The following is a 10,152-nucleotide window of genomic DNA, read 5'->3' on the forward strand; positions in this document are numbered from 1 at the left end:
GCGCCGACAATCTCGATAGGAGCTGCACATATCTCGTTCTCAGGGCAACACCGGATAGGTCAAGCTACGAGTAAAACCAGCCCTCGAGTTGCCCCGAGGTGGCCCCGCAGGCTGCTCAGTTTGGACCAACACTTAGACAAGCACTGGCCCGGGGGGGCTAAAATAAAGATGACCCTTGGGTTGGCCGACCCAAGGGAAAGGTATAGGTGGTGGTGAGGCAACTGGTAAAACCAAGGTTGGGCCTTGCTGGAGGAGTTTTATTCAAAGTGAACTGTGAAGGGGGTCCCATAAATCACCCAACTGCGTATGGAACGCAAAATCCGGGAACATAACACCGGTATCACGAAAACTAGGGCGGCAAGAGTGGAACAAAACACCAGGCATAAGGCCGAGTCTTCCACCCTTTACCAAGTATATAGATGCATTAATAATATAAGAGATATTGTGATATCCCAACCAAAATCCTGTCCACCATGGAGCAATCTTCAACTTCACCTGCAACTAGCAATGCTATAAGAGGGCTGAGCAAAGTGGTAACATAACCAAGCAAGGGTTTGCATAGGAAAGGTGTCAAAGGTTAGAGGTTCATGGCAATATGGGAGGCTTGATAAACAGGTGATAGGTAGCGCAGCATAGCGATAGAACGAAGCAACTAGCATAGCAATGATAGTAGTGAGATCCAGGGTAGCGGTCATCTTGCCTGAAATCCCGCAAGGAATAAGAACGAGTCCATGAAGAAGACGAACGGGTGTAGTCGAACGAATCCTCACAATCGCAACATTACCGGAACTAAGAAGCAATACCGGAAAGAAACAAACAACATGGTAAACAAGCATCACATAAACATGGCATGATGCACAATCAGGTATGATGCATGTCCGGTTTAATGAGGCATGGCATGGCAAAGTGAAACAAACAATACTACAAGTTAAGTGGAGCTCAATATGCCACGAGTTGCATATTGACAAAACACCACATTGACATATTTAGTTTAATCTTGTTTAGGTACGCAACAATATTAAATGTTGTTAAACATGGCAACAGGCGAACCATAATGAAACTACCTATCTAGGCAAGTTTAAATGAGGCCGGAAGTAACAAACAACAATTCCGGAAAACCCTCATATCCATATTTTAGTTTTGGTACTGTTCTGCCCTAAACACAATTTCAATGTTGTTAAACAGGAAAATAAAGTGGACCATGTTAATCTATGCATTTTTCCACCCCATTTACATATAAAGTTTAATTAATTCCGAGCTACGGTTATTTAGTTATGAAATAAATCATTTTGGCATGGCATTTATGCAAATTTTAACAAACAACAGTTTAAACATTTTAAACATGGATGAAAGTGGCATATTGTGAAACTAGATGAAATTCATGTTTAAATCATTTTAATCCGATGCACGGTTTGTCAATTATTATATGCATGAAGTTTAGGGTCGAAACTGTAAATATGCAGTTTTTAGGATAAATGGCAAAATTCACAGGGCACGGAAAAAAAATATGCGTGGGCCGAATCTGGCTGGCCCAGCAGTGCATAGGAGAGGGGCTGGGCGCGTCCTCACCCATGGGCTAAGCCCAGCTCGTGGAGCGGTAGCAGTAGGCCGCGGAGGTCAACGATCGGGCGAGCGGGCGCGCTCGATCCCGAACTGCTGCTCGAAGCAGGGGAAGCAGAGGCCGCGGCAGGCGAACTTGGCGGCAGCAGCAGGTCCAGGAGGGGTCGCTGGGGCTTGGACACGGGGCTTCGGTGACATGGGAGAGGCGAGGGAGGCCAGAGTTGGGCGGATCCGGGCGAGGAAGGCCTTGGACGGGCGCGGAGCAACGGATCCAGGCGATGGGGCGGTGGTGAAACTCCAAAGCCATGGCGGCCTCCATCGGTTCCCTGTCCAAAACGAGACAGAGAGAAAGAGAGTTGAGAACGGGGAAGGGGAAGAAGGCAGAGAGACAAAGGGGAGCATGAGGGTCCTGCTGGTGCTCCGGCAGTGGCGCGCCGGCGACGGTCGGACTGAGGCTCGGGCTGTGCTGCTGCCGTTGCACGGACGCGGGCAAGGCAGGGAGACGGCGAGGCGTCCGTGCTTAGGCATGAGCAGAGGCGAACGGGAGGCGGCGAAGGGCATGGGACTCGGGGCTCCGAGGGTACTGTACTCCAGCGAGGTGGTCGGCATGGTCGAGGAGGAGCTCCTCTCCTTTGGATTCGAGCGAGGCAGGGAGGAGGAAACGCCCAGGCAGGAGGCGGCCAGGGATCGAGTGGAGGCGCTGATTTGGCCGGTGAAGAAAACGAGGGAGGTGGGTGGCGTTGCGGATGGATGGATCAGATCTGGGTGTGGTTGGCTGCGGTTGGTGGGGATGGATACCGAGGGGAAGAATGAGAGCGGTGGCGGCGCGGATGGAACTGGGTGGATGGGACGGCTAGGTCTAGGGTTGCCCCGATATTTATATCAGATGAATTTGGATAAGGGTCGTTTGGGTCCCTCCGATCTTAATCGGACGGCTGAAGAAAAAATAGGTTAGGACGTCCAATTAAGAAAACGGAGATGTTTTATAGATGTTTGGGGATGATCTGAATCCAACGGTGATGACAGAGCGGTTCGGGTTCGGGGAAGATTTCAGACGCGCGCGAGAGGTTTGAGCACTGTACAAAGGGGTCAAACGGTCAGGCAACAAAAGAACGATTGGTCTAAGAAAGGTCAACGGAGGCGAGGAAGAAGCGGCAACAACTAACGGCTACGAGTTTTTATGAAAACATGCAGATGCAATGCGAATGATGACATGAGATGAAATGCATGACATGAACAAAATGCAAAATAAAAGACAAAACCCAACCATGAAGGAAAAATCATATATCGCATCTCCGGAGAAGGCAAGAGTTGGAGTTACGAATATGGAAAGTTGTATCCGGGGCGTTACATTTGGACATGCCTTGTTAAGGTCTTTGAAATCGACGCAGAGGCGCCAGAATTTGTCCTTTTTTGGTACCATTACTAGGTTGGCTAGCCAGTCCGGATGTTTGATATCTCTGATGAATCCGGCTTCTAAGAGCTTGGCTAGCTCCTCTCCCATTGCCTGTCTTTTGGGTTCGGAAAATCGCCGAAGAGCTTGTTTGACTGGCTTGAATCCTTTTAGGATATTTAGGCTGTGCTCTGCCAGCCTGCGTGGGATTCCTGGCATGTCTGAAGGGTGCCAGGCAAAAATGTCCCAATTTTCCCGGAGGAATTCTTGTAGTGCGGCTTCTACATCAGGATTTAATTGTGCCCCAATGGATGCCGTCTTTGTGGGGTCCGTTGGATGGACCTGAAATTTGACTATTTCGTCTGCTGGTTACAAAGAGGTGGACTTGGACCTCTTGTCGAGTATCACATCGTCCTTATCCACCATGGAGCGCAACGTAGTTAATTCCTCTGCCGCTAGGGCTTCGGATAATGCCTCTAGGGCCAGTGCGGCTGTCTTATTTTCAACGCGGAGTGCTGTATCTGGATCACTGGCGAGAGTGATTATTCCATTGGGTCCGGGCATTTTGAGCTTCATGTACCCGTAATGGGGTATAGCTTGGAAGATTGTGAATGCCTCTCACCCTAACAAAGCGTGATATCCGCTGCCGAATGGGGCCACTTGGAACGTGACCTCTTCGGACCTATAATTGTCCGGCGAGCCAAACACTACATCTAGTGTGATTTTTCCTGTGCAGCGTACTTCTCGACTAGGGATTATTCCCCTGAAGGTTGTGCTGCTTCGCTCAATGCGGCTCCAGTCAATTTCCATTTTTTGAAGGGTTTCCTCGTAGATGAGGTTTAATCCGCTGCCGCCATCCATGAGTACCTTGGTAAGACGAAAGCCGTCCACTATCGGACTGAGGACCAATGCGGCTGGTGCTCTAGCTGTTCTGAATTTAGGTTCGTCGCTGGCATTGAAGGTGATAGCCGTGTCGCTCCATGGATTTGTTGTTGCTACTTGGTAGACTTCGGCTAGACTGCGGATTGTTCATTTCCGCATGTTATTTGATGCGAAAGTCTCGAAGACTGTTAATACCGTACTAGTGCTGATGGGCTGGTTGCCCGGGGCAAAAAAGCCTTCGCCACTTTTGGCCACCTGCCGTAATATCCGACAAGCTCGAAGGCTATGTGTTGGAGTGGCGCCCTCCGTACTGTGGATTTTGCAGGGTCCGTTGAGCCATCCCTCCAGTATGGTTCCGTACCCTTTATGGGGTTTTTGCTTTTTGGTTTTTAACCCAGGTGCTTGAGTATGACGCACCCTTTTATTTCGGACTGGGGTTGTATTCAGGGCCGGATTGTCCCAAAACCTAGTTTCGGTTTTCCAGGCACTTTCCATCACGCAGTATTTTTGTACAATGGTCGCTAGGTCGGCGAAGCGTGTAACATCGTGACGACTGATGGCGTTTATGATTCCCTTGTCCGTGCAATTGTTGCAGAAGATTGAAATCGCGCTTTCTTCACGGCAGTCTTTATCCTGTCCATAACCAGGAGGAATCTGGCCCAGTAATGATGTACTGTTTCATCGGGCTCTTGCCGTATTTGAGATAGATCGCTTTTGTTTGGGTGGGCGGGCGGAATCAAGTTCGGAACCCCATCCAATCTAAGGCTCAAAGGCCACGAAGTTTCCGGATTCGGAAGCTTGGTTTGCTGGACGCTTTCCCACAAATCTGGTCCGATGCCTGACTTTAGGTTCAGTATTTGATTAGCGTCCGTCCCTCCGTGGGAATCCGGACATAGTTGGTTTTTATCATAGAAGAAGAGTCGCCGCATTGTTCCTCTACCACGACAACATGGTGGGTAACCTGGGGAGAGTTGATTTCTCTCAGATTGGTTTTAAGCCCAATCTGATCGTAGTCGGTAGCAACTCCCAGGGCGGCGATGCGATCCAAGAGCTCGTTTACAGAGGAGAGCTCAATCGGATCTAGCTGCTCGGTGAATTCCGAGCTGACATGAAGATCGCTTTTAATGACTTGAGAGGTCATTGTCGGAGCGGTGGCCGAACAGGCGGTCATAAGAAAACTGCCTAGCCAGATAGTTTCGCCAGCGGCCAAAGCTCCCTTGACGACGGTGCCATCTTTAAAGACGGGAAAAGCCATCCTTCCTGATGGTGATGACACAGAGGAACTCTCAATGAAAGCACCAATGTCGGTGTCAAAACCGGCGGATCTCGGGTAGGGGGTCCCGAACTGTGCGTCTAGGCGGATGGTAACAGGAGACAAGGGACACGATGTTTACCCAGGTTCGGGCCCTCTTGATGGAGGTAAAACCCTATGTCCTGCTTGATTAATATTGATGATGTGTGTTACAAGAGTGGATCTACCACGAGATCAAGGAGGCTAAACCCTAGAAGCTAGCCTATGGTATGATTGTTGTTCGTCCTAAGGACTAAAGCCATCCGGTTTATATAGACACCGAAGAGGGCTAGGGTTACACAAAGTCACTGGGATAGAGCACCGCAAGATTGAACCCATCACAAAGCACCTCTCCCGTTGAAGATAAATCAATCTAGTTGGCCAAACTAGACAGATAGGTTGGAGAGAAATACAAAGCTATAACAATCATGCATAATAAAGTTCAGAAAAGATTCCATTAATATTCATAAGTATTCAGATCATAAACCCACAATTCATCGGATCCCAACAAACACACCGCAAAAGAAAATTACATCGGATAAAACTCCAAGAAGATCGAGGAGAACATGGTATTGAAGATCAAAAAGAGAGAAGAAGCCATTTAGCTACTAGCTATGGACCTGTAGGTCTACGGTAAACTACTCACGTATCATCAGAAGGGCAGAAAGGATGATGTATAAGCCCTCCGCGATCGATTTCCCCTTTGGCAGAGTACCGGAAAAGGCGTCGAGATGGGATCATGGAAGAAAAGAAGCTTGAGGCGGTGTAAAAAGTGTTTCGGGTGGCTCTCTGGTATATTGGGAATATATAGATGCGGAATTAGGTCAAAAGGTGCCGCGAGGGGCCCACAAGCCTGGGGGGTGCGCCGCCCCTTGGGTACGCCGCCCCCTGGGTGCGCCTAGCGAGCTTGTCACTCCCTCGTGGCTCTTCTAGTCTTCTCCTGAACCTTCATGGGTCTCTTATGGTCCTGAAAAAATAATCCAAAGATTTTTCTGCGTTTGATATTGATTTTATGAAAAGCCAAAAACAAGCAAAAAACAGCAACTGGCACTAGTCAATAGGTAAATTGGTTAGTCCCGAAAAATGATATAAAATTCCATGGAACAATTTAAATTATAGATATATTGGAGATGTATCAAGCATCCCCAAGCTTATACCTGTTCGTCGTCGAGTAGGTAAATGATAAAAACATAATTTTTGATGTGGAATGCTACCTAACATGTTCAACATGTAATCTTTCTTTTATGGTATGAATATTAAGATCCGAATGATTCAAAGCAATAGTCTATTGCTTGATATAAAGACACCAATACTCTGGCATGCCAACAAACAATCATGCCTTTCTAAATTAAAATGCTAAAGAACATTATTCCTACAAAATCATATAGTCTTGCCATGCTCCATCTTCTAAACACAAACATGCACAACCCCGATGACAAGCCGAGCAATTGGTTCATACTTTTTAACGTGCTTTAGCTCTTTCAACCCCCACACAATACATGGGTGCAAGCCATGGCCATAGCAGTATGTGCGGAATAGAATGCAGTAATAGAGATTAATAAGGGGAAGTCAAGAAAGGAAGATAGTCTCACATCAATGCGGCTAATCAACGTGCTATGGAGATGCCCATCAATTGATGTCAATGCAAGGAGTAGGCATTGCCATGCAACAGATGCACTAAGAGCTATAAGTGTATGAAATCTCATACTGAAAACTAAGTGGGTGTGCATCCAACTTGCTTACTCAAGAATACCTTGGGCATTTGAGGAAGCTCATCATCAGAATATACACGCCAAGTTCTACAATGAAAAATTCCCACTAGTATATGAAAGTTACAACATAGGACACTCTCTATATGAAAAACATAGTGCTAATTCGAAGCACAAGTGTGGAAAAGGATAGTAATATTGTCATGTCTCTCTTTTTCTCTCATTTTTTCGGGCTCTTTTTGGCCTCTTTTTTTATTTCCTCACTGGGACAATGCTCTAATAATGATGATCATCACACTCCTATTTACATACAACTCGATGTCACAACTCAATGAAACTGAAACATATGACTCTATATGAATGCCTCTGGCAGTGTACCGGACATGCAATAATCTAGCGTAACATGTATAAAAATGACGAACGGTGGCTGAGCCACAAATACTATGTCAGCTATATGATCATCCAAAGAAATATGAAAATGATGATGTGTGTCATATAAACGGAATGGTGGAAGTGCATGACAATATATCTTGGAATGGCTATCAAAATTCCATAATAGGTAGGTATCGTGGCTGTTTTGAGGAATATATAAGGAGGCTTATGTGACGGTGTCCTGGATATGGGGGTACTTACCAATCTGGCCCGTAGTCCTCGGATGGGCCGATGGGCCTTCATCCTCTTCAAGCTAGAGTCCATAAGTTGTGAGCCTATACGTGATCGAGACTGCCTGTGCCGAAGACTTGACGTATACTCCAAGACATCTCCTACTGCCTCCATGCAATCCCCTGGATACCGACTGTGTAACCCTAGATGCCCTACCTGGCGTGTATATAAGCCAAGGGGTTTAGCCCGTAGAGGGGACCAAATCACAATTTCATTCACCTAGCCCTAGAGGTATAACACAACTTATGATCACGAGGTAGATTAACTTTGTACTTGATACATCTCCATCAATATAAATGAGAGCATGATGTAGGTTGTTACCGCCATCAAGAGGGCCCGAACCTGGGTAAACATTGTCTCCCCCTGTTCCTGTTACCACCGATCCGAGATTCACAGCACGGGACCCCCTACCCCGATGTCTGCCGGATTTCACACCAACACTGGTGCTTTCATTGAGAGTTCTACTATAAGGATCAACAAAGGATTGATGGGTTCGTTGGTTAACGACTCCAACCTCCGAGGCACGATCTCCATGCAAGATGCGATCCACGACCTCTTTTATGCCCCGGGCGTACTCCCCAGAGAGGGCGATGGGCCGAGGTAATTCTTGGAAAGTGACTCTGATGACAGCCATCCAGAGACGACCGACGAGTCTGATCTTCAAATCAGCTCGTCCAATCCGGCGGCTGCTCGGCCTCATGGGCTGAAAATGTCAGGGCGTCAAGCCCATGGTCCGTAAAGACCGAAACTACTCTGCCTCCCATCTCCCACATCGAGTATCAACAATTTGGGCCCTCCCGATGTCTGGAATCTCACCTACGTGCAGCAACTATCTGACGAATCGATCAGGTAATTCTAGGACATGCTTTTGCATGTCATAGATGACATACCAGACTACCAAGACTCCAATATAATAGCAGTTTTTCAACGTGGATGAAAGGATACAGGCGTTTCGAATGCCCTCTCCGGGTGCCGCATTCAAACACTTCCGCAGTTATCCGATCTAGTGTCAAATTCTGCAATATCGAAGATGCCTCGCTAGCACGGAAAAAGACAAATTCAATCTGCGACAACAAATTGAAACATGATAGGCTCGCACCTCGGCATGACCCCCACGCATGGTATACATCAGTTGATCGACCTAGGAAAAATAAGAAAAACACCGGACAATCTGGGACAACCCTCGATAGCTTCTTGGATAAACCATGCCGATATACTCTATCTTGCAGAATTCCTGCCCCACTCATAGCCTCCGTGACTGCTGGGTGGTGAGGCAAGTGGCTAAAGGAGGCTCAACCCTCCTCATCGGCACGCCGCGGCATGTCGAGGAGTCCTTGGTCGATGACAAGGTCTTGATGATTTACGAGAACTTCACATCTAATAACTAGCACAAGCGAGATCTATGGGAAGTTAATTCTATTAGGCAAGTGCCAACTCGAGGCACACCAATCACCTTTGATCATAAAGATCAGTCGAGGTCTACCCCAAGTAGGTACCCCGCCACGCTAGTACTCGACCCAATCATGGGTAGCTGCCGCCTTCGGAAAGTACTCATGGACAGAGGTAGCAGCCTCACCTGATATACATAGATACTTTGGAAAAGATGCAAATCGATATATCACGCATCGAACAGAACCAAACCACCATTAACGGTATAATACCGTGACAAGAGGCATGTTGCAGTGGAAAAATCATCGTGGATGTGGTCTTCGGAACACCGGGTAACTACTGATCCGAAGAGGCAACATTCCATATCGCCCCTTTCAAGAGTAGATATCACACCCTGCTCAAGCGGGATGTATTTTCAAGGTTCCAAGCGGCCCCAGGGAAGGCGGCGGAGGCGCACCATGCGCCACGTGCCCATCATGAGATGGTAGAGGGAAGAGCGAGTGAGAGGGGGATAGGGTGTCCCCGGCGGTGTTGACGAGCTCGATGATGCGACCAAGCCAGGCGTCATAGCCGGCGTTGGCTGGGCGGTAGTAGAGTAGCTTGCACGCCATGAGCAACACGACCTACGTGTTTGGCGGCCCACAGAGGGTGATGGAGGAAGAGGTCATAGCGGTGTGGCCGTCCAGCTACCCAGAGGGGTGCATGGAGGAGTCCTGCTGTTCGTGGGCAACGGGGTCGGTGGCGGCAGCCGCTGTGGCTCCGACAGGGCAGCGGCGGTCGTCGCGGCCCACAGGCACCATCTGGGTGACGCGCGCTGCTCGTTGCTCAGCGCCCTTGTGGCGAGCATCAGCCATGGAGCTTGGTGAAGCAGAAGGCGGAACGAAGTAGAAGAACAACGGCACACCCCTACCTAGTGTGCCAAATGTGGGAATCGGGGCTCCGGGGACCCAAAGGTTCGAACTCTGGGGTGCGCCCGTTCCTACCGCCTTACTCTTTCATGCAGGAAACCACAACGAAGCTATGGCGAGAGCGAGCTAGTAGGATCGTGTCGGAGACACAACAGTTACCCAGGTTCGGGCTACCTTGCTGTTTAAAACCCTACTCCTGCTTGGTCGTTGGATTTTCCTGGCTAGATATCTTGAGTACAAGAGTTCAGGGGACGAATAGTCGCCCTCTCTATGGTGGCACCCTGCCCTCCTTTATACATGCATTGGTCCTCTTCCCCCCAGAACAGTGGTGGGAAGGGTTGCCACATAACATCAGTT

The sequence above is a fragment of the Triticum aestivum genome, chromosome 1B (genome assembly GCF_018294505.1).
Source record: "Triticum aestivum cultivar Chinese Spring chromosome 1B, IWGSC CS RefSeq v2.1, whole genome shotgun sequence".
Classification (NCBI taxonomy): Eukaryota; Viridiplantae; Streptophyta; class Magnoliopsida; order Poales; family Poaceae; genus Triticum; species Triticum aestivum.